This window comes from Leuresthes tenuis, unplaced genomic scaffold (assembly GCF_036924035.1).
Source record: "Leuresthes tenuis unplaced genomic scaffold, fLeuTen1.0.hap1 SCAF_1, whole genome shotgun sequence".
Lineage (NCBI taxonomy): Eukaryota > Metazoa > Chordata > Actinopteri > Atheriniformes > Atherinopsidae > Leuresthes > Leuresthes tenuis.
Genome location: NW_027325355.1, coordinates 43,634,799 through 43,659,805, shown reverse-complemented (window position 1 = coordinate 43,659,805; position 25,007 = coordinate 43,634,799). Strand labels below are relative to the sequence as shown.

At 51.2% G+C, this 25,007-nt stretch overlaps 10 pseudogenes; all 10 read left to right on the top strand.

Annotated features, from left to right (window-relative positions):
- The first annotated feature begins 134 nt into the window (after positions 1–134).
- On the top strand, positions 135–253 carry LOC140282971 (5S ribosomal RNA; annotated as a pseudogene).
- Positions 254–522: 269 nt separating this feature from the next.
- Positions 523–641, top strand: LOC140309511 (5S ribosomal RNA; annotated as a pseudogene).
- Positions 642–910: 269 nt separating this feature from the next.
- LOC140294986 (5S ribosomal RNA) lies at positions 911–1,029 on the top strand (annotated as a pseudogene).
- A 269-nt stretch (positions 1,030–1,298) lies between these two features.
- On the top strand, positions 1,299–1,417 carry LOC140316762 (5S ribosomal RNA; annotated as a pseudogene).
- Positions 1,418–1,686: 269 nt separating this feature from the next.
- Positions 1,687–1,805, top strand: LOC140296910 (5S ribosomal RNA; annotated as a pseudogene).
- Positions 1,806–2,074: 269 nt separating this feature from the next.
- On the top strand, positions 2,075–2,193 carry LOC140294845 (5S ribosomal RNA; annotated as a pseudogene).
- A 269-nt stretch (positions 2,194–2,462) lies between these two features.
- Positions 2,463–2,581, top strand: LOC140295125 (5S ribosomal RNA; annotated as a pseudogene).
- A 272-nt stretch (positions 2,582–2,853) lies between these two features.
- Positions 2,854–2,972, top strand: LOC140269389 (5S ribosomal RNA; annotated as a pseudogene).
- A 269-nt stretch (positions 2,973–3,241) lies between these two features.
- LOC140291007 (5S ribosomal RNA) lies at positions 3,242–3,360 on the top strand (annotated as a pseudogene).
- A 269-nt stretch (positions 3,361–3,629) lies between these two features.
- Positions 3,630–3,748, top strand: LOC140299362 (5S ribosomal RNA; annotated as a pseudogene).
- Positions 3,749–25,007: the final 21,259 nt, after the last annotated feature.

Here is a 25,007-nt window from a genome sequence, read left to right as displayed (position 1 = left end):
GCTGAAGAGAATGATCACGTCAGGGAACAAGATGTGCCCACTACACATCAGCCTTTCTCTGCAATTATCTGGTTACATAGAGGAACCGTATGATTCCTGTACTTATATAATGCACATTTGTCACAGACATTGTTGCTTACGGCCACACCACCCTCAATATGCCTGACCTCGTCTGATCTCGGAAGCCAAGAAGAGTTGGGCCTGGTTAGTACTTTGGTGGGAGACCGCTTGAAAATACCAGGTGCTGTAAGCTTTTTCTCTTCTCTCTACCACCTGCATGTCTTTTTTTGCAACGTCTGATCACCCTGTGACACATGAGGAAGTTGGTCATCTTCAGCTGCTGCTGCTTTGTTGGCAGACACAGAGTGATCTGAGAGTCTCAGTTTCAGCTGAAGAGAATAATCACGTCAGGGAAGAAGATGTGCCCACTACACATCAGCCTTTCTCGGCAATTATCTGGTTTCATAGAGGAAGTGTATGATTCCTGTACCTATATAATGCACATTTGTCACAGACATTGTTACTTACGGCCACACCACCCTGAATTTGCCTGACCTCGTCTGATCTCGGAAGCCAAGCAGTGTTGGGCCTGGTTAGTACTTGGGTGGGAGACCTTTTGGGAATACCAGGTGCTGTAAGGTTTTTCTCTTCTCTCTACCACCTGCATGTGTTTTGTTGCAACGTCTGATCACCCTGTGACACATGAGGTATTTGGTCATCTTCAGCTGCGGCTGCTTTGTTGGCAAACACGAAGTGATCTGAGAGTCTCAGTTTCAGCTGAAGAGAATGATCACGTCAGGGAACAAGATGTGCCCACTACACATCAGTCTTTCTCTGCAATTATCTGGTTGCATAGAGGAACCGTATGATTCCAGTACCTATATAATGCACATTTTTCAGAGACATTGTTGCTTACGGCCACACCACCCTGAACATGCCCGCCCTCGTCTGATCTCGGAAGCCAAGCACAGTTGGGCCTGGTTTGTACTTGGATGGAAGACCTTTTGGGAATACCAGGTGCTTTAAGCTTTTTCTCTTCTCTCAACCACCTGCATGTCTTTTGTTGCAATGTCTGATCACCCTGTGACACATGAGGAAGTTGGTCATCTTCAGCTGCTGCTGCTTTGTTGGCAGACACGAAGTGATCTGAGAGTCTCATTTTCAGCTGGAGAGAATTATCACGTCAGGGAAGAAGATGTGCCCACAACAAGTTAGCCTTTCTCTGCAATTATCTGGTTACATAGAGGAACCATATGATTTGATTGCCTATATAATGCGCATTTGTCACAGAGATTGTTGCTTACGGCCAAACCACCCTGAATATGTCCAACCTCGTCTGATCTCGGAAGCCAAGGAGGGTTGGGCCTGGTTAGTACTTTGATGGGAGACCGCTTGGGAATACCAGGTGCTGTAAGCTTTTTTTCTTCTCTCTACCACCTGCATGTCTTTTGTTGCAACGTCTGATCACCCTGTGACACATGAGGAAGGTGGTCATCTTCAGCTGCTGCTGCTTTGTTGGCAGACACGAAGTGATCTGAGAGTCTCAGTTTCAGCTGAAGAGAATGATCACATCAGAGAAGATGATATGCCCGCTACACATCAGCCTTTCTCGGCAATTATCTGGTTGCATAGAGGAACCATATGATTCCAGTACCTATATAATGCACATTTGTCAGAGACATTGTTGCTTACGGCCACACAACCCTGAACATGCCCGACCTCGTCTGATCTCGGAAGCCAAGCACAGTTGGGCCTGGTTTGGACTTGGATGGAAGACCTCTTGGGAATACGAGGTGCTGTAAGCTTTTTCTCTTCTCTCTACCACCTGCATGTCTTTTGTTGCAACGTCTGATCACCCTGTGACACATGAGGAAGTTGGTCATCTTCAGCTTCTGCTGCTTTGTTGGCAGACACAAAGTGATCTGAGAGTCTCAGTTTCAGCTCGAGAGAATAATCACGTCAGGGAAGAAGATGTGCCCACTACTTATCAGCTTTTCTTGGCAATTATCTGGTTACATAGAGGAACTGTATGATTCCAATATCTTTATAATGCACATTTGTCACAGTTATGGTTGCTTACCGCCACACCACCCTGAATATGCCTGACCACGTCTGATCTCGGAAGCCAAGCAGGTTTGGGCCTGGTTAGTACTTGGATGATAGACTCTCTGGGAATACCAGGTGCTGTAAGCTTTTTCTCTTCTCTCTACCACCTGCATGTCTTTTGTTGCAACGTCTGATCACCCTGTGACACATGAGGAAGTTGGTCATCTTCAGCTGCTGCTGCTTTGTTGGCAGACACAAAGTGATCTGAGAGTCTCAGTTTCAGCTGCAGAGAATAATCACGTCAGGGAAGAAGATGTGCCCACTACACATCAGCCTTTCTCGGAAATGATCTGGTTGCATAGAGGAACCGTATGATTCCAGTACCTATATAATGCACATTTGTCAGAGACACTGTTGCTTACGGCCACACCACCCTGAACATGCTCGACCTCGTCTGATCTCGGAAGCCAAGGAGGTTTGGGCCTGGTTAGTACTTGGATGGAAGACCTCTTGGGAATGCCAGGTATGGTAAGCTTTTTCTCTTCTCTCTACCACCTGCATGTCTTTTGTTGCAACGTCTGATCACCCTGTGACACATGAGGAAGTTGGTCATCTTCAGCAGCTGCTGCTGCTTTGTTGGCAGACACGAAGTGATCTGAGAGTCTCAGTTTCAGCTGCAGAGAATGATCACATCAGGGAAGAAGATGTGCCCATAACAAGTGAGCCTTTCTCGGAAATTATCTGGTTACATAGAGGAAGTGTATGATTCCAGTACTTATATAATGCACATTTGTCACAGTTATTGTTGCTTACGGCCACACCACCCTGAATATACCCGACCTCGTCTGATCTCGGAAGCCAAGCAGGTTTGAGCCTGGTTAGTACTTGGATGGTAGACTGCTTGGGAATACCAGGTGCTGTAAGCGTTTTCTCTTCTCTCTACAACCTGCATGTCTTTTGTTGCAACGCCTGATCACCCTGTGACACATGAGGAAGTTGGTCATCTTCAGCTGCTGCTGCTTTGTTGGCAGACACCAAGTGATCTGAGAGTCTCAGTTTCAGCTGCAGAGAATAATCACATCAGGGAAGAAGATGTGCCCATAACAAGTCAGCCTTTCTCTGCAATTATCTGGTTACATAGAGGAAGTGTATGATTCCAGTACCTATATAATGCACATTTGTCACAGAAATTGTTCCTTACGGCCACACCACCCTGAATATGCCCGACCTCGTCTGATCTCGGAAGCCAAGGAGGGTTGGTCCTGGTTAGTACTTTAATGGGAGACTGCTTGGGAATACCAGGTGCTGTAAGCGTTTTCTCTTCTCTCTACAACCTGCATGTCTTTTGTTGCAACGTCTGATCACCCTGTGACACATGAGGAAGTTGGTCATCTTCAGCTGCTGCTGCTTTGTTGGAAGACACGAAGTGATCTGAGAGTCTCAGTTTCAGTTGCAGAGAATGACCACATCAGAGAAGATGATATGCCCGCTACACATCAGCCTTTCTCGGCAATTATCTGGTTGCATAGAGGAACCGTATGATTCCAGTACCTATATAATGCACATTTGTCAGAGACATTGTTGCTTACGGCCACACCACCCTGAACATGCCTGACCTCGTCTGATCTCGGAAGCCAAGCAGTGTTGGGCCTGGTTAGTACTTGGATGGGAGATCTCTTGGGAATACCAGGTGCTGTAAGCTTCTTCTCTTCTCTCGACCACCTGCATGTCTTTTGTTGCAACGTCTGATCATCCTGTGACACATGAGGAAGTTGGTCATCTTCAGCAGCTGCTGCTTCTTTGTTGATCTGAGAGTCTCAGTTTCAGCTGCAGAGAATAATCACATCAGGGAGGAAGATGTGCCCACTACAAGTCAGCCTTTCTCGGCAATTATCTGGTTACATAGAGGAAGTGTATGATTCCAGTACTTAGCAGCCACCACCCCAAGGCCCCTAAGGGACCCCGCCCCACACCGCAAGACAGCCCCACCTGCAAGCCCCCAAAACTGCCCTCCAAGCCCGACACACAGTCCCCCCCAGCAATCACCAACCCAGTCCCCACGACCCGAGAGACCACCAGACGCCCGAAGCCACACAGCCCCCCCCCAGCACACACCCAACCGCCCAGAGCGACGGGACAGCAACCCACCACCACCACTATGTGATAAAGCTAATCAGCGGGGACCAGAGAGAATGAAATTCAGCCAATTGATGTTTGAAAGAGGCAGACATTGTTTCCATGCTAATGTAATCTAAAAGAACATTTCTAAACTGGTTAATACACAGATTGTTCTTCGCTTTCCAGTTCATGAGAATAGTTTTCTTTGCGATACATAACACTGTGATGACCATGTGTGCTGAGTTCATTTCCATGTTGATGTTGTCTAAGTCACCCAGTATGCACAGTGTGGGGCATGCAGGAATGCTACACTTTAGCCATGTTGATAGGTCCGTACAGACTTCAAACCAGACCTTCTGGACAGGCGCACAAAACCACAAAGCGTGTGCATAATCATCAGGTGTGTTATCTGTGCAATGTGAGCAGATGTTTGAGCGTGTTAGACCCATCCTTAACATCCTTTGTCCTGTATAGTGTGTTCTATGAAGAATTTTGTATTGTATGAGCTGTAAATTAGGATTTCGAGTCATTCTGAAGGTGTTCAAACATATTTGTGGCCAGAAGCTATGACTAGAACTGATGGATAAATCTGCCTCCCATTTTTAGGATGGTAAAGACATTGTGTCATCTATCTTAGACAATAATTTATGTATTTTTGATAGTAGTTTTGGGATGCAGATGCTTAGAAATTCTGCTACTCTAATCGGGAGTTGTAAGCCAATAGGTTACAGTATATATCAAAATGGTTTAAACCTAGCCCAATAGATGAACCATGGATGAATATAGAACAAGCATTGTGTGATAATCTGGAAATCTCTGACCTGCCACTTATTAGTCAAAACGTAAAAAAATCACAAATGTTTTAAAAGCATTAACATCAGCACCTCTCTGACAGCCTGGTGGGAATTTCTAAAAATAACAAAGTCTTCACTTGTCCCGTGTAAGCTTACACCCATCTGGAACAATCCTGACATCCTGCAAAACAAAAAAATGCTAAACTTTACTCTGTGGAAGATCAAAGGAATCAAACATCTGGAACATATAATCCAAAATGGAAATTTTATTTCATTTGATGAGCTCATATCACAACATGAGATAGGCAGCAATAAATTCCTAGAATATCAACAACTTAAGTCTATAATAAGAAAGAAATATATCCTCCACCAACCAGACTTACAACTCCCGATTAGGGTAGCAGAATTTCTAAGCATCTGCACCCCAAAACTACTATCAAAAATATATAAAGTATTGTGAGGGAGAAAGTGGGCAACCCGGTCTTGTACCTCTCTGCAGACTGAAGCTTGGAGAAGTTTGATCATTTGTCCTGACACTTGCATTTGGGGAGCTATATAATATCCTTATCCAGTTGATGAAGTGTGACCCAAACCCGAACTGGTAGAACTGGGAGCACGGCCCTCTGGGCAGCCTACATACCCAAAGAGCCCCGCCCACCAGATGCCACTCAGTGCAACCACCTAGTGTGTATGTGTGTGTTTGATAAGTAGTGATGTCTAAGGTGTAATTAAAAAAGGGGTGGGGAACTGCAGAGTGCAGCCAAGGGGACCGCCTACGTGGCCCCATCCACTACACCCCACAGAACACACACGCCCCCAAAACCCTTCATGTGTGAGTGTGTGCTGTGTACAGGAGCCAAAAGGGAGAGGGGTATGGGGATATACACCGGGAGAGCTAGTCTCCCCCAGAGAGGGCAGCCAGGGACTGGCTGCAATAGGCACCCGCTACCTCGGACCCAACACATCAGGACATCAAGAGGGCCTGATGTCCACCAGGCTCGGGGCTTGCAGCGACCATATTCCGGGAGCTACTGTACCCCCAGAAAGTACCCACCCCGTCCAACCCCACTCAACCAACCCCATCCCACCCCGGAGGACCTCTACAAAAAAACAAACAAACAACAACAAACAAACCACCCGGTCACACCAGACGCAGCAGCCCGGGCCTGAGACCCACCATCACCCAGGCCCCCCCCTCAACAGGGGAAAAGCACCCCCCCCCACCGCACGCCCCAACACCCTAAAGAAAACAACCACCTGCGGATACCCTGGAGGTCCCAGAGCAACAAGCCTGGCACCAGGACCTGCACCAACCCACCCATACTGTGGCATGTCCAGGGCAACCCAGCCCCCCCGGGCGCAAGGCAGCGCCCAGCCACCAGGGCCCAGGCCCAGCACCACCACCCATGCCAGAGCGGCCCAGCCACCCGGTACAGAGCCAGCAGCCACCACCCCAAGGCCCCTAAGGGACCCCGCCCCACACAGCAAGACAGCCCCACCCGCAAGCCCCCAAAACTGCCCTCCAAGCCCGACACACAGTCCCCCCCAGCAATGACCAACCCGGTCCCCACGACCCGTGAGACCACCAGACGCCCAAAGCCACACAGCCCCCCCCCAGCACACACCCAACCGCCCAGAGCGACGGGACAGCAACCCACCACCACCACTATGTGATAAAGCTAATCAGCGGGGACCAGAGAGAATGAAATTCAGCCAATTGATGTTTTGAGGAGGCAGACATTGTTTCCATGCTAATATAATCTAAAACAACATTTCTAAACTGCTTAATACACAGACTGTTTTTCGCTTTCCAGTTCATGAGAATAGTTTTCTTTGCGATACATAACACTGCGAGGACCATGCAAACAAGCAGAGAAAAAACAAACACACAAACAAACAAAAACAAGCACAAGTAGTGGCAATCGCATACAACACAACTGTGCATATAGATGACCTGAGGCGACATGGTAATACATCAACTGCTACTGGACTAATGAATGTGTATTGTGTGTGTGTGTGTGTGTGTGTGAGAACATGCAACACCCATGGCACAGGACCTACATGATAACCGTTCTTACTTATGAGTGTATAAGTGTACACGGCCACAATCCACAGCCCCCCCAAGCAATCAGAAACAGGCAGAGAGGCCCACAAGACCCAGGCCACCAGCAGCCCCCACGGAGCACAGAACCCAGGATGCCCACCGCAGGGACAACCACGCATCCACCCAGAAGACAGCAGTGGAAGCCCCCGGACAGAGCCCCCATAAGCATAGGGCAGAGGCGCCCGGGAGCCAGGGGCAACAGCCCACCGACCCCACCAGGCCCCAGCCGCCCAGACATGGGCCGTGCACCGGACCCGGCCCCAGGAGCCCGAGCGCCCCAAAACCCCCCGGCAGAGGCCCCACCCAATACCCGGGAGGGCCAAGCGCCCCAGACAGCCACGCAGTGGGTCAGCGCCTGCCCCAGTGCCCCTGGCCAAGAGCCCTGGCAGTCAGGACGTGCCCACAGGTGGGTGAAGTCGCGAGGAGTGGGGAGAGGCAACGCCGCCCCCCCATTGGGAGAAGCACAGGCAGGCCAGGCGACAGCAAGTCCCAGACCCAGGCCCAATCATCACCACACACACTTTCACGTCCCATACATCCACACGTCATCCCTCCCTTGACTCCGCTGGGGTCTAGCACAGTGGGCACACCATGGGGCCAGCAGCCCCCCAGCCACCACAGACCCTGAACCAGCAGAATAATTAATTCCTCCTGGCCACTCCTTCCCGAGCAGCAACCAGGAAGCAGGGGTGTGAGAAGACCCCTCCCCTCACCCTTCTGGCTCTTCAATATTTTCTAATAGTGAGCGATTAAAATTGAGGGGCAGCCAACCTTGTAGAACTGGGAGGGCGGCCCTCTGGGCAGCCTACATACCCAAAGAGCCCCGTCCACCAGATGCCACTCAGTGCAACCACCCCCCAAGACGTAATGTGTGTGTGTGTGTGTGTTTGATAAGTAGTGATGTCTAAGGTGTAATTAAAACAGGGGCGGGGAACTGCAGAGTGCAGCCAAGGGGACCACCTACGTGGCCCCATCCACTACACCCCACAGAACACACACGCCCCCCAAAACCCTTCATGTGTGAGTGTGTGCTGTGTACAGGAGCCAAAAGGGAGAGGGTATGGGGATATACACCGGGAGAGCTACTCTCCCCCGGAGAGGGCAGCCAGGGACTGGCAGCAATAGGCACCCCCGCTACCTGGGACCCAGCACAGGGCAGGAGGGCCTGATGTCCACCAGGCTCGGGGCCTGCAGCGACCATATTCCGGGAGCTACTGTACCCCCAGAAGGTACCCACCCCGCCCCACCCCACTCAACCCAACCCCACCCCGGAGGACCTCTACAAACAAACACACAAACAACAACAAACAAACCACCCGGTCACACCAGACGCAGCAGCCCGGGCCTGAGACCCACCATCACCCTGGCCCCCCCCCATCAGGGGAAAAGCAACCCCCCCACCGCACGCCCCAACACCCTAAAGAAAACAACCACCTGCGGACACCCTGGAGGTCCCAGAGCAACAAGCCTGGCACCAGGACCTGCACTAACCCACCCATACTGTGGCATGTCCAGGGCAACCCAGCCCCCCCGGGCGCAAGGCAGCGCCCAGCCACCAGGGCCCAGGCCCAGCACCACCACCCACGCCAGAGCGGCCCAGCCACCCGGTATAGAGCCAGCAGCCACCACCCCAAGGCCCCTAAGGGACCCCGCCCCACACAGCAAGACAGCCCCACCCGCAAGCCCCCAAAACTGCCCTCCAAGCCCGACACACAGTCCCCCCCAGCAATGACCAACCCGGTCCCCACGACCCGAGAGACCACCAGACGCCCGAAGCCACACAGTTAATCAGCGGGGACCAGAGAGAATGAAATTCAGCCAATTGATGTTTTAAGGAGGCAGACATTGTTTCCATGCTAATATAATCTAAAAGAACATTTCTAAACAGGTTAATACACAGATTATTCTTCACTTTCCAGTTCATGAGAATAGTTTTCTTTGCGATACATAACACTGTGAGGACCATGTGTGCTGAGTTAATTTCCATGTTGATGTTGTCTAAGTCACCCAGCATGCAGGAATGCTACACTTTAGCCACGTTGATAGGTCCGTACACACTTCAAACCAGAACTTCTGGACAGGCGCACAAAACCACAAAGCGTGTGCATAATCATCAGGTGTGTTATCTGTGCAATGTGAGCAGATGTTAGAGTGTGTTAGACCCATCCTGAACATCCTTTGTCCTGTATAGTGTGTTCTATGAAGAATTTTGTATTGTATGAGCTGTAAATTAGGATTTCGAGTCATTCTAAAGGTGTTCAAACATATTTGTGGCCAGAAGCTGTGTGGTTCATCTATTGGGCTAGGTTTAAACCATTTTGATATATACTGTAACCTATTGGCTAAGGAATAGCGCTGAAAATGAGGTAAATCTAATCAACCACTTTCCTTGGTTTTCTGTAGCGTTTTTAAACTAATACGTGGTGGTTTGTTTTTCCACAGAAATTTGGAGATGCATTAATCTAGTGACTTAAACCAAGTAGCAGATGGTTTTATGGGGATCATTGAGAACAAATAGTTAACTTTTGGTAGTATCATCATTTTAATGGTTGTAACTCTCCCCATAAGTGATATAGGTAAGGACTTCCAACGAGAGAGATCGTCCTCTACTGTCTTTAATAATTGCACATAATTTAGCTTTGTTAGCTCTGAGAGCCTGGAGGAAATGTTTATGCCTAAATATCTAATATTTCCTGACTGTAAAGTGATCGCAGGTATATTCTGGACCCTACAGTTAATGGGCAGAACTGTGGTCTTAGACCAATTGATAGAGTAGTCAGAAAGTGCTGAGAATTTATTTATGAGTGTGATCGTGTGAGTGAGAGATGTCTGTGAGTTGTGGAGGAAAAGTAATACATCATCAGCATAAAGACTTATTTTATGCTCAATATTTTGGGGTTGGATGCCTTTAATATTTCTATCTTGTCTGATAGCAGCTGCAAAAGGTTCGATGAAAATAGCAAAAAGTGATGGAGAAAGTGGGCAACCCTGTCTTGTACCTCTCTGCAGACTGAAGCTTGGAGAAGTTTGATCATTTGTCCTGACACTTGCATTTGGGGAGCTATATAATATCCTTATCCAGTTGATGAAGTGTGACCCAAACCCGAATTTTTTTAATGCTGCGAATAAAAATTTCCAGTTCACTCGATCAAATGCTTTTTCTGCATCTAGAGAGACTATTGTGGTTTCCAGGTTGTCGATGGTAGAATAGTCTATGAGATTAATTAGCCTGCGAGTGTTAGTGGATGATCGTCTACCCTTTATGAAACCTGTCTGGTCAGGATGTATTATAAGTGGAGTTATTTTTTCTATTCTTTTGGCGAGGACTTTACAAATTATTTTGAGGTCTGCATTTATTAGAGATATTGGGCGGTAGCTGGATGGAAGTATGGGGTCTTTTCCTGGTTTCTGTAGCAGGATAATGTTAGCAGAGTTCATGTGTGGGGATAATCTGCCATTCTGCTTAACTTGTAATACCATTTTGTGAAATGCAGTGCCAAAACAGTCCACAATTCTTTGTAGAACTCTGCTGGAAAACCATCTGGTGGCCACCCGGGGCTTTGTTACTAGGCATATGTTGAAGGGCTTCATGGAGTTCTCCTATTGAGAGAGGTGAATCCAGAGCCATTGCCTGTTCGGTTTGTAATTTTGGAAGGTTGATATTACTAAGAAACTGATCTATGTTACTGTCTGATGGATCATTTTGTGATGAATATAAGGTTTTATAGAAGTCCCTAAAAGCATTGTTGATTTCATGGGTGACATTTCTTTTTCAGTCTTTAACAGAAGTGATTGTTGTTTTCTCTTTATTTCTCTTTAGAAAATGGATTTTGGTGTCTGAAATATCCCTCATCAAGGAACTGCTAACTATGAATTCCTTCACTTAAACCAAGTTAAAACTGCTTTGTCCTTCATATTTATCCACGTCTACGCTGGTTTCAATGATAAACTTCTTTATATTACCTTATATGAGAAAGAACCACACTTGTTCTTCTAGAATCCGAAATTCGCTTTCTTTCAAGGAGATAGTGAAGATTTCAGATATTGCCATAAAATGAATTGCTTCACTCAAACCAAGTTAAAACTGCTTTGTCCTTCATATTTGTCAATGTTTAAGATGGTTTCAAACATAAATTTCTTTTTATAATCTTGTATGAGAAAAAAACACATGTTTGAGCAATACACTCCTTATGAGGAGTAATGCACGTTTCAGGATTTTGCTGTAAAATGAAATCCTTCACTTCAACCAAGTTAAAACTGCTTTGTCCTTCTTATTTATCCATGTCTAAGCTGGTTTCGAGTATAAACTTCTTTATATTACCTTATATGAGAAAGAACCACACTTGTTCTTCTAGAATCCGAAATTCGCTTTCTTTCAAGGAGATAGTGAAGATTTCAGATATTGCCATAAAATGAATTGCTTCACTCAAACCAAGTTAAAACTGCTTTGTCCTTCATATTTGTCAATGTTTAAGATGGTTTCAAACATAAATTTCTTTTTATAATCTTGTATGAGAAAAAAACAACACATGTTTGAGCAATACACTCCTTATGAGGAGTTATGCACGATTCAGGATTTTGCTGTAAAATGAATTCCTTCACTTCAACCAAGTTAAAACTGCTTTGTCCTTCTTATTTATCCATGTCTAAGCTGGTTTCAAGTATAAACTTCTTTATATTACCTTATATGAGAAAGAACCACACTTGTTCTTCTGGAATCCGAAATTCGCTTTCTTTTAAGTAGATAGTCAAGATTTCAGATATTGCCATAAAATTAATTGCTTCACTCAAACCAAGTTAAAACTGCTTTGTCCTTCATATTTGTCCATGTTTAAGCTGGTTTCAAACATAAACTTCTTTGTATAACCTTGTATGAGAAAGAACCACACTTATGGTTGAGCAATACGCTCTTTATGAGGATTTAGCTGTAAAATGAATTCCTTCACTTTTTTCCCTTGTTCTGTTCAGCATTATGGCAGCAGAATTGTGAATACCTTTTATGCCAAACTGATTTGCTTTGCCAAGGGAAGTTTTATAAATGTAAAGCTCCCCTTGATGCCCATTTATTTATTTCTTGTTATATATAACATGTAATGGAACTGAACCGGACCGGGGGAAAAGGAAAGAAGAGGAAACAGAACAAAAAAAGAAACAAAAACCAGACAACCAGCTGCTACACCTGTAAAAAAACAAAACAGACAATAATCCATGGTCTCTGTTGCGAATCCAGCCTTTGCGCCACCAGGAGCACCTGAAAGCAGACAAGCAGAGAACAAACAACAACAAGCACAAGTAGTGGCAATCGCATACAACACAACTGTGGATATAGATGACCTGAGGCGACATGGTAATACATCAACTGCTACTGGACTAATGAATGTGTGTTGTGTGTGTGTGTGTGGGGGGAACATGCAACACCCATGGCACAGGACCTACATGATAACCGTGCTTAGTTATGAGTGCCACAATCCACAGCCCCCCCCAAGCAATCAGAAGCAGGCAGAGAGGCCCACAAGACCCAGGCCACCAGCAGCCCCCACGGAGCACAGAACCCAGGATGCCCACCGCAGGGACAACCACGGATCCACCCAGTAGACAGCAGTGGAAGCCCCCGGACAGAGCCCCCATAAGCATAGGGCAGAGGCCCCCCGGGAACCAGGGACAACAGCCCACCGACCCCACCAGGCCACGGACCCGGGCCCCAGGAACCCAAAACGCCCCAAAACCCCCCGGCAGAGGCCCCACCCAATACCCGGGAGGGCCAAGCACCACAGACAGCCACGCAGTGGGTCAAGCGCCTGCCCCAGCTTCCCTGGCCAAGTTACTGGGAGTCACGACGTGCCCACAGGTGGGTGAAGTTGCGAGCAGTGGGGAGAGGCAACGCCGCCCCCCTATTGGGAGAAGCACAGGCAGGCTAGGCGATGGCAAGTCCCAGACCCAGGCCCAATCATCACCACACACACTTTGACGTCCCATACATCCACACATCCACACGTCCTCCCTCCCTTGACTCCGCTGGGGTGTAGCGCAGCGGGCACACAGCGTGCTGTGTACAGGAGCCAAAAGGGAGAGGGGTATGGGGATATACACCGGGGGACTGGCTGCAATATGCACCCCCACTACCTGGGACCCAACACAGGGCAGGAGGGCCTGATGTCCACCAGGCTCGGGGCCTGCAGCGACTGTATCCCCAGAAGGTACGCACCCAACCCCACCCCACTCAACCCAACCCCACCCCACTCCGGAGGACCTCTACAAACAAACAAACAAACAACAACAAACAAACCACCCGGTCACACCAGACGCAGCAGCCCGGGCCTGAGATCCACCATCACCCAGGCCACCCCCCCAACAGGGGAAAAGCACAACGCCCACCGCACGCCCCAACACCCTAAAGAAAACAACCACCTGCGGACACCCTGGAGGTCCCAGAGCAACAAGCCTGGCACCAGGACCTGCACCAACCCACCCATACTCCATGAAGCCCTTCAACATATGCCTAGTAACAAAGCCCCGGGTGGCCACCAGATGGTTTTCCAGCAGAGTTCTACAAAGAATTTTGGACTGTTTTGGCACCTGCATTTCACAAAATGGTATTACAAGTTAAGCAGAATGGCAGATTATCCCCACACATGAACTCTGCTAACATTATCCTGCTACAGAAACTAGGAAAAGACCCCATACTTCCATCCAGCTACCGCCCAATAACTCTAATAAATGCAGACCTCAAAATAATTTGTAAAGCCCTCGCCAAAAGAATAGAAAAAATAACTGCACTTATAATACATCCTGACTAGACAGGTTTCATAAAGGGTAGACACTCATCCACTAACACTCACAGGCTAATTAATCTCATAGACGATTCTACCATCGACAACCTGGAAACCACAATAGTCTCTCTAGATGCAGAAAAAGCATTTGATCGAGTGAACTGGAAATTTTTATTCGCAGCATTAAAAAAATTCGGGTTTGGGTCACACTTCATCAACTGGATAAGGATATTATATAGCTCCTCAAATGCAAGTGTCAGGACAAATGATCAAACTTCTCCAAGCTTCAGTCTGCAGAGAGGTACAAGACAGGGTTGCCCACTTTCTCCATCACTTTTTGCTATTTTCATCGAACCTTTAGCAGCTGCTAACAGACAAGATAGAAATATTAAAGGCATCCAACCCCAAAATAATTGAGCATAAAATAAGTCTTTATGCTGATGATGTATTACTTTTCCTCCACAACTCACAGACGTCTCTCACTCACACGATCACACTCATAAATAAATTCTCAGCACTTTCTGACTACTCTATCAATTGGTCTAAGACCACAGTTCTGCCCATTAACTGTAGGGTCCAGAATATACATGCGATCACTTTACAGTCAGGAAATATTAGATATTTAGGCATAAACATTTCCTCCAGGCTCTCAGAGCTAACAAAGCTAAATTATGTGCAATTATTAAAGACAGTAGAGGACGATCTCTCTTGTTGGAAGTTCTTAGCTATATCACTTATGGGGAGAGTTACAACCATTAAAATGATGATACTACCAAAAGTTAACTATTTGTTCTCAATGATCCCCATAAAACCACCTGCTACTTGGTTTAAGTCACTAGATTCATGCATCTCCAAATTTCTGTGGAAAAACAAACCACCACGTATTAGTTTAAAAACGCTACAGAAAACCAAGGAAAGTGGTGGATTAGATTTACCTCATTTTCAGCGCTATTCCTTAGCCAATAGGTTACAGTATATATCAAAATGGTTTAAACCTAGCCCAATAGATGAACCATGGATAAATATAGAACAAGCATTGTGTGATAATCTGGAAATCTCTGACCTGCCACTTATTAGTCAAAACGTAAAAAAATCACAAATGTTTTAAAAGCATTAACATCAGCACCTCTCTGACAGCCTGGTGGGAATTTCTAAAAATAACAAAGTCTTCACTTGTCCCGTGTAAGCTTACACCCATCTGGAACAATCCTGACATCCTGCAAAACAAAAAAATGCTAAACTTTACTCTGTGGAAGATCAAAGGAATCAAACATCTGGAACATATAATCCAAAATGGAAATTTTATTTCATTTGATGAGCTCATATCACAACATGAGATAGGCAGCAATAAATTCCTAGAATATCAACAACTTAAGTCTATAATAAGAAAGAAATATATCCTCCACCAACCAGACTTACAACTCCCGATTAGGGTAGCAGAATTTCTAAGCATCTGCACCCCAAAACTACTATCAAAAATATATAAAGTATTGTGAGGGAGAAAGTGGGCAACCCGGTCTTGTACCTCTCTGCAGACTGAAGCTTGGAGAAGTTTGATCATTTGTCCTGACACTTGCATTTGGGGAGCTATATAATATCCTTATCCAGTTGATGAAGTGTGACCCAAACCCGAACTGGTAGAACTGGGAGCACGGCCCTCTGGGCAGCCTACATACCCAAAGAGCCCCGCCCACCAGATGCAACTCAGTGCAACCACCCCGCAAGACCTAATGTGTATGTGTGTGTTTGATAAGTAGTGATGTCTAAGGTGTAATTAAAACAGGGGTGGGGAACTGCAGAGTGCAGCCAAGGGGACCGCCTACGTGGCCCCATCCACTACACCCCACAGAACACACACGCCCCCAAAACCCTTCAGGTGTGAGTGTGTGCTGTGTACAGGAGCCAAAAGGGAGAGGGGTATGGGGATATACACTGGGACAGCTAGTCTCCCCCAGAGAGGGCAGCCAGGGACTGGCTGCAATAGGCACCCGCTACCTCGGACCCAACACATCAGGACATCAAGAGGGCCTGATGTCCACCAGGCTCGGGGCTTGCAGCGACCATATTCCGGGAGCTACTGTACCCCCAGAAAGTACCCACCCCGTCCAACCCCACTCAACCCAACACCATCCCACCCCGGAGGACCTCTACAAAAAAACAAACAAACAACAACAAACAAACCACCCGGTCACACCAGACGCAGCAGCCCGGGCCTGAGACCCACCATCACCCAGGCCCCCCCCTCAACAGGGGAAAAGCACCCCCCCCCCACCGCACGCCCCAACACCCTAAAGAAAACAACCACCTGCGGATACCCTGGAGGTCCCAGAGCAACAAGCCTGGCACCAGGACCTGCACCAACCCACCCATACTGTGGCATGTCCAGGGCAACCCAGCCCCCCCGGGCGCAAGGCAGCGCCCAGCCACCAGGGCCCAGGCCCAGCACCACCACCCACGCCAGAGCGGCCCAGCCACCCGGTACAGAGCCAGCAGCCACCACCCCAAGGCCCCTAAGGGACCCCGCCCCACACAGCAAGACAGCCCCACCCGCAAGCCCCCAAAACTGCCCTCCAAGCCCGACACACAGTCCCCCCCAGCAATGACCAACCCGGTCCCCACAACCCGAGAGACCACCAGACACCCAAAGCCACACAGCCCCCCCCCCCCAGCACACACCCAACCGCCCAGAGCGACGGTACAGCAACCCACCACCACCACTATGTGATAAAGCTAATCAACGGGGACCAGAGAGAATGAAATTCAGCCAATTGATGTTTTGAGGAGGCAGACATTGTTTCCATGCTAATATAATCTAAAATAACATTTCTAAACTGCTTAATACACAGACTGTTTTTCGCTTTCCAGTTCATGAGAATAGTTTTCTTTGCGATACATAACACTGCGAGGACCATGCAAACAAGCAGAGAAAAAACAAACACACAAACAAACAAAAACAAGCACAAGTAGTGGCAATCGCATACAACACAACTGTGCATATAGATGACCTGAGGCGACATGGTAATACATCAACTGCTACTGGACTAATGAATGTGTATTGTGTGTGTGTGTGTGAGAACATGCAACACCCATGGCACAGGACCTACATGATAACCGTTCTTACTTATGAGTGTATAAGTGTACACGGCCACAATCCACAGCCCCCCCAAGCAATCAGAAACAGGCAGAGAGGCCCACAAGACCCAGGCCACCAGCAGCCCCCACGGAGCACAGAACCCAGGATGCCCACCACAGGGACAACCACGCATCCACCCAGAAGACAGCAGTGGAAGCCCCCGGACAGAGCCCCCATAAGCATAGGGCAGAGGCGCCCGGGAGCCAGGGGCAACAGCCCACCGACCCCACCAGGCCCCAGCCGCCCAGACATGGGCCGTGCACCGGACCCGGCCCCAGGAGCCCGAGCGCCCCAAAACCCCCCGGCAGAGGCCCCACCCAATACCCGGGAGGGCCAAGCGCCCCAGACAGCCACGCAGTGGGTCAGCGCCTGCCCCAGTGCCCCTGGCCAAGAGCCCTGGCAGTCAAGACGTGCCCACAGGTGGGTGAAGTCGCGAGGAGTGGGGAGAGGCAACGCCGCCCCCCCATTGGGAGAAGCACAGGCAGGCCAGGCGACAGCAAGTCCCAGACCCAGGCCCAATCATCACCACACACACTTTCACGTCCCATACATCCACACATCCACACGTCATCCCTCCCTTGACTCCGCTGGGGTCTAGCACAGTGGGCACACCATGGGGCCAGCAGCCCCCCAGCCACCACAGACCCTGAACCAGCAGAATAATTAATTCCTCCTGGCCACTCCTTCCCGAGCAGCAACCAGGAAGCAGGGGTGTGAGAAGACCCCTCCCCTCACCCTTCTGGCTCTTCAATATTTTCTAATAGTGAGCGATTAAAATTGAGGGGCAGCCAACCTTGTAGAACTGGGAGCGCGGCCCTCTGGGCAGCCTACATACCCAAAGAGCCCCGTCCACCAGATGCCACTCAGTGCAACCACCCCCCAAGACCTAATGTGTGTGTGTGTGTGTGTTTGATAAGTAGTGATGTCTAAGGTGTAATTAAAACAGGGGCGGGGAACTGCAGAGTGCAGCCAAGGGGACCACCTACGTGGCCCCATCCAATACACCCCACAGAACACACACGCCCCCAAAACTCTTCATGTGTGAGTGTGTGCTGTGTACAGGAGCCAAAAGGGAGAGGGGTATGGGGATATACACTGGGAGAGCTAGTCTCCCCCAGAGAGGGCAGCCAGGGACTGGCTGCAATAGGCACCCGCTACCTCGGACCCAACACATCAAGACATCAAGAGGGCCTGATGTCCACCAGGCTCGGGGCTTGCAGCGACCATATTCCGGGAGCTACTGTACCCCCAGAAAGTACCCACCCCGTCCAACCCCACTCAACCCAACCCCATCCCAGCCCGGAGGACCTCTACAAAAAAACAAACAAACAACAACAAACAAACCACCCGGTCACACCAGACGCAGCAGCCCGGGCCTGAGACCCACCATCACCCAGGCCCCCCCCCTCAACAGGGGAAAAGCACCCCCCCCACCGCACGCCCCAACACCCTAAAGAAAACAACCACCTGCGGACACCCTGGAGGTCCCAGAGCAACAAGCCTGGCACCAGGACCTGCACCAACCCACCCATACTGTGGCATGTCCAGGGCAACCCAGCCACCAGGGCCCAGGCCCAGCACCACCACCCACGCCAGAGCGGCCCAGCCACCCGGTACAGAGCCAGCAGCCACCACCCCAAGGCCCCTAAGGGACCCCGCCCCACACAGCAAGACAGCCCCACCCGCAAGCCCCCAAAACTGCCCTCCAAGCCCGACACACAGTCCCCCCCAGCAATGACCAACCCGGTCCCCACGACCCGAGAGACCACCAGATGCCCAAAGCCACACAGCCCCCCCCCAGCACACACCCAACCGCCCAGAGCGACGGGACAGCAACCCACCACCACCACTATGTGATAAAGCTAATCAGCGGGGACCAGAGAGAATGAAATTCAGCCAATTGATGTTTTGAGGAGGCAGACATTGTTTCCATGCTAATATGATCTAAAATAACATTTCTAAACTGCTTAATACACAGACTGTTTTTCGCTTTCCAGTTCATGAGAATAGTTTTCTTTGCGATACATAACACTGCGAGGACCATGCAAACAAGCAGAGAAAAAACAAACACACAAACAAACAAAAACAAGCACAAGTAGTGGCAATCGCATACATCACAACTGTGCATATAGATGACCTGAGGCGACATGGTAATACATCAACTGCTACTGGACTAATGAATGTGTATTGTGTGTGTGTGTGTGAGAACATGCAACACCCATGGCACAGGACCTACATGATAACCGTTCTTACTTATGAGTGTATAAGTGTACACGGCCACAATCCACAGCCCCCCCAAGCAATCAGAAACAGGCAGAGAGGCCCACAAGACCCAGGCCACCAGCAGCCCCCACGGAGCACAGAACCCAGGATACCCACCGCAGGGACAACCACGCATCCACCCAGAAGACAGCAGTGGAAGCCCCCGGACAGAGCCCCCATAAGCATAGGGCAGAGGCGCCCGGGAGCCAGGGGCAACAGCCCACCGACCCCACCAGGCCCCAGCCGCCCAGACATGGGCCGTGCACCGGACCCGGCCCCAGGAGCCCGAGCGCCCCAAAACCCCCCGGCAGAGGCCCCACCCAATACCCGGGAGGGCCAAGCGCCCCAGACAGCCACGCAGTGGGTCAGCGCCTGTCCCAGTGCCCCTGGCCAAGAGCCCTGGCAGTCAAGACGTGCCCACAGGTGGGTGAAGTCGCGAGGAGTGGGGAGAGGCAACGCCGCCCCCCCATTGGGAGAAGCACAGGCAGGCCAGGCGACAGCAAGTCCCAGACCCAGGCCCAATCATCACCACACACACTTTCACGTCCCATACATCCACACATCCACACGTCATCCCTCCCTTGACTCCGCTGGGGTCTAGCACAGTGGGCACACCATGGGGCCAGCAGCCCCCCAGCCACCACAGACCCTGAACCAGCAGAATAATTAATTCCTCCTGGCCACTCCTTCCCGAGCAGCAACCAGGAAGCAGGGGTGTGAGAAGACCCCTCCCCTCACCCTTCTGGCTCTTCAATATTTTCTAATAGTGAGCGATTAAAATTGAGGGGCAGCCAACCTTGTAGAACTGGGAGCGCGGCCCTCTGGGCAGCCTACATACCCAAAGAGCCCCGTCCACCAGATGCCACTCAGTGCAACCACCCCCCAAGACCTAATGTGTGTGTGTGTTTGATAAGTAGTGATGTCTAAGGTGTAATTAAAACAGGGGTGGGGAACTGCAGAGTGCAGCCAAGGGGACCGCCTACGTGGCCCCATCCACTACACCCCACAGAACACACACGCCCCCAAAACCCTTCATGTGTGAGTGTGTGCTGTGTACAGGAGCCAAAAGGGAGAGGGGTATGGGAATATACACTGGGAGAGCTAGTCTCCCCCAGAGAGGGCAGCCAGGGACTGGCTGCAATAGGCACCCGCTACCTCGGACCCAACACATCAGGACATCAAGAGGGCCTGATGTCCACCAGGCTCGGGGCTTGCAGCGACCATATTCCGGGAGCTACTGTACCCCCAGAAAGTACCCACCCCGTCCAACCCCACTCAACCCAACACCATCCCACCCCGGAGGACCTTTACAAAAAAACAAACAAACAACAACAAACAAACCACCCGGTCACACCAGACGCAGCAGCCCGGGCCTGAGACCCACCATCACCCAGGCCCCCCCCTCAACAGGGGAAAAGGACCCCCCCCCCCACCGCACGCCCCAACACCCTAAAGAAAACAACCACCTGCGGATACCCTGGAGGTCCCAGAGCAACAAGCCTGGCACCAGGACCTGCACCAACCCACCCATACTGTGGCATGCCCAGGGCAACCCAGCCCCCCCGGGCGCAAGGCAGCGCCCAGCCACCAGGGCCCAGGCCCAGCACCACCACCCACGCCAGAGCGGCCCAGCCACCCGGTACAGAGCCAGCAGCCACCACCCCAAGGCCCCTAAGGGACCCCGCCCCACACAGCAAGACAGCCCCACCCGCAAGCCCCCAAAACTGCCCTCCAAGCCCGACACACAGTCCCCCCCAGCAATGACCAACCCGGTCCCCACGACCCGAGAGACCACCAGACACCCAAAGCCACACAGCCCCCCCCCCCAGCACACACCCAACCGCCCAGAGCGACGGGACAGCAACCCACCACCACCACTATGTGATAAAGCTAATCAGCGGGGACCAGAGAGAATGAAATTCAGCCAATTGATGTTTTGAGGAGGCAGACATTGTTTCCATGCTAATATAATCTAAAATAACATTTCTAAACTGCTTAATACACAGACTGTTTTTCGCTTTCCAGTTCATGAGAATAGTTTTCTTTGCGATACATAACACTGCGAGGACCATGCAAACAAGCAGAGAAAAAACAAACACACAAACAAACAAAAACAAGCACAAGTAGTGGCAATCGCATACAACACAACTGTGCATATAGATGACCTGAGGCGACATGGTAATACATCAACTGCTACTGGACTAATGAATGTGTATTGTGTGTGTGTGTGTGAGAACATGCAACACCCATGGCACAGGACCTACATGATAACCGTTCTTACTTATGAGTGTATAAGTGTACACGGCCACAATCCACAGCCCCCCCAAGCAATCAGAAACAGGCAGAGAGGCCCACAAGACCCAGGCCACCAGCAGCCCCCACGGAGCACAGAACCCAGGATGCCCACCGCAGGGACAACCACGCATCCACCCAGAAGACAGCAGTGGAAGCCCCCGGACAGAGCCCCCATAAGCATAGGGCAGAGGCGCCCGGGAGCCAGGGGCAACAGCCCACCGACCCCACCAGGCCCCAGCCGCCCAGACATGGGCCGTGCACCGGACCCGGCCCCAGGAGCCCGAGCGCCCCAAAACCCCCCGGCAGAGGCCCCACCCAATACCCGGGAGGGCCAAGCGCCCCAGACAGCCACGCAGTGGGTCAGCGCCTGCCCCAGTGCCCCTGGCCAAGAGCCCTGGCAGTCAAGACGTGCCCACAGGTGGGTGAAGTCGCGAGGAGTGGGGAGAGGCAACGCCGCCCCCCCATTGGGAGAAGCACAGGCAGGCCAGGCGACAGCAAGTCCCAGACCCAGGCCCAATCATCACCACACACACTTTCACGTCCCATACATCCACACATCCACACGTCATCCCTCCCTTGACTCCGCTGGGGTCTAGCACAGTGGGCACACCATGGGGCCAGCAGCCCCCCAGCCACCACAGACCCTGAACCAGCAGAATAATTAATTCCTCCTGGCCACTCCTTCCCGAGCAGCAACCAGGAAGCAGGGGTGTGAGAAGACCCCTCCCCTCACCCTTCTGGCTCTTCAATATTTTCTAATAGTGAGCGATTAAAATTGAGGGGCAGCCAACCTTGTAGAACTGGGAGCGCGGCCCTCTGGGCAGCCTACATACCCAAAGAGCCCCGTCCACCAGATGCCACTCAGTGCAACCACCCCCCAAGACCTAATGTGTGTGTGTGTGTGTGTTTGATAAGTAGTGATGTCTAAGGTGTAATTAAAACAGGGGCGGGGAACTGCAGAGTGCAGCCAAGGGGACCACCTACGTGGCCCCATCCAATACACCCCACAGAACACACACGCCCCCAAAACTCTTCATGTGTGAGTGTGTGCTGTGTACAGGAGCCAAAAGGGAGAGGGGTATGGGGATATACACTGGGAGAGCTAGTCTCCCCCAGAGAGGGCAGCCAGGGACTGGCTGCAATAGGCACCCGCTACCTCGGACCCAACACATCAAGACATCAAGAGGGCCTGATGTCCACCAGGCTCGGGGCTTGCAGCGACCATATTCCGGGAGCTACTGTACCCCCAGAAAGTACCCACCCCGTCCAACCCCACTCAACCCAACCCCATCCCAGCCCGGAGGACCTCTACAAAAAAACAAACAAACAACAACAAACAAACCACCCGGTCACACCAGACGCAGCAGCCCGGGCCTGAGACCCACCATCACCCTGGCCCCCCCCCTCAACAGGGGAAAAGCACCCCCCCCACCGCACGCCCCAACACCCTAAAGAAAACAACCACCTGCGGACACCCTGGAGGTCCCAGAGCAACAAGCCTGGCACCAGGACCTGCACCAACCCACCCATACTGTGGCATGTCCAGGGCAACCCAGCCACCAGGGCCCAGGCCCAGCACCACCACCCACGCCAGAGCGGCCCAGCCACCCGGTACAGAGCCAGCAGCCACCACCCCAAGGCCCCTAAGGGACCCCGCCCCACACAGCAAGACAGCCCCACCCGCAAGCCCCCAAAACTGCCCTCCAAGCCCGACACACAGTCCCCCCCAGCAATGACCAACCCGGTCCCCACGACCCGAGAGACCACCAGATGCCCAAAGCCACACAGCCCCCCCCCAGCACACACCCAACCGCCCAGAGCGACGGGACAGCAACCCACCACCACCACTATGTGATAAAGCTAATCAGCGGGGACCAGAGAGAATGAAATTCAGCCAATTGATGTTTTGAGGAGGCAGACATTGTTTCCATGCTAATATGATCTAAAATAACATTTCTAAACTGCTTAATACACAGACTGTTTTTCGCTTTCCAGTTCATGAGAATAGTTTTCTTTGCGATACATAACACTGCGAGGACCATGCAAACAAGCAGAGAAAAAACAAACACACAAACAAACAAAAACAAGCACAAGTAGTGGCAATCGCATACATCACAACTGTGCATATAGATGACCTGAGGCGACATGGTAATACATCAACTGCTACTGGACTAATGAATGTGTATTGTGTGTGTGTGTGTGAGAACATGCAACACCCATGGCACAGGACCTACATGATAACCGTTCTTACTTATGAGTGTATAAGTGTACACGGCCACAATCCACAGCCCCCCCAAGCAATCAGAAACAGGCAGAGAGGCCCACAAGACCCAGGCCACCAGCAGCCCCCACGGAGCACAGAACCCAGGATACCCACCGCAGGGACAACCACGCATCCACCCAGAAGACAGCAGTGGAAGCCCCCGGACAGAGCCCCCATAAGCATAGGGCAGAGGCGCCCGGGAGCCAGGGGCAACAGCCCACCGACCCCACCAGGCCCCAGCCGCCCAGACATGGGCCGTGCACCGGACCCGGCCCCAGGAGCCCGAGCGCCCCAAAACCCCCCGGCAGAGGCCCCACCCAATACCCGGGAGGGCCAAGCGCCCCAGACAGCCACGCAGTGGGTCAGCGCCTGTCCCAGTGCCCCTGGCCAAGAGCCCTGGCAGTCAAGACGTGCCCACAGGTGGGTGAAGTCGCGAGGAGTGGGGAGAGGCAATGCCGCCCCCCCATTGGGAGAAGCACAGGCAGGCCAGGCGACAGCAAGTCCCAGACCCAGGCCCAATCATCACCACACACACTTTCACGTCCCATACATCCACACATCCACACGTCATCCCTCCCTTGACTCCGCTGGGGTCTAGCACAGTGGGCACACCATGGGGCCAGCAGCCCCCCAGCCACCACAGACCCTGAACCAGCAGAATAATTAATTCCTCCTGGCCACTCCTTCCCGAGCAGCAACCAGGAAGCAGGGGTGTGAGAAGACCCCTCCCCTCACCCTTCTGGCTCTTCAATATTTTCTAATAGTGAGCGATTAAAATTGAGGGGCAGCCAACCTTGTAGAACTGGGAGCGCGGCCCTCTGGGCAGCCTACATACCCAAAGAGCCCCGTCCACCAGATGCCACTCAGTGCAACCACCCCCCAAGACCTAATGTGTGTGTGTGTGTTTGATAAGTAGTGATGTCTAAGGTGTAATTAAAACAGGGGCGGGGAACTGCAGAGTGCAGCCAAGGGGACCACCTACGTGGCCCCATCCAATACACCCCACAGAACACACACGCCCCCAAAACTCTTCATGTGTGAGTGTGTGCTGTGTACAGGAGCCAAAAGGGAGAGGGGTATGGGGATATACACTGGGAGAGCTAGTCTCCCCCAGAGAGGGCAGCCAGGGACTGGCTGCAATAGGCACCCGCTACCTCGGACCCAACACATCAAGACATCAAGAGGGCCTGATGTCCACCAGGCTCGGGGCTTGCAGCGACCA